The sequence below is a fragment of the Nannospalax galili genome, unplaced genomic scaffold (genome assembly GCF_000622305.1).
Source record: "Nannospalax galili isolate Female #2095 unplaced genomic scaffold, S.galili_v1.0 C46617898, whole genome shotgun sequence".
In the NCBI taxonomy this organism is placed as follows: Eukaryota; Metazoa; Chordata; class Mammalia; order Rodentia; family Spalacidae; genus Nannospalax; species Nannospalax galili.
In genome coordinates, this window is record NW_008419371.1 from 1 (window position 1) to 299 (window position 299).

The 299-nt window shown below is 43.5% G+C and overlaps 1 pseudogene; it reads left to right on the forward strand.

Annotated features, from left to right (window-relative positions):
• Positions 1-83, forward strand: LOC115069043 (annotated as a pseudogene; the record flags this gene model as incomplete).
• Positions 84-299: the final 216 nt, after the last annotated feature.

Sequence of the window (299 nt, forward strand, 5' to 3'; positions counted from 1 at the left end):
AAAAACATTGGAACAATACACAGAAGATTAGCATGCCCCTCTGCAAGGACGACACTCACATTCATAAAGCACTGAATGGGTGGGACCTCCAAGACCCCACACCTAGCTGAGGAACGATTGGCTGTGGATGGCTGCTGGAGGAGGGAGACTCACTTTTTCCTTAGGAGTATGGCCACTGTGTTGGTTCTCTATGCCCCGGCAGATGTTCATGCTCATATGGGCAACACTCACTGGATTCAGTGGGTTGAAATAAGCAAATGAACAAGCAAATAAATAAATAAATAAATAAATAAATAAAT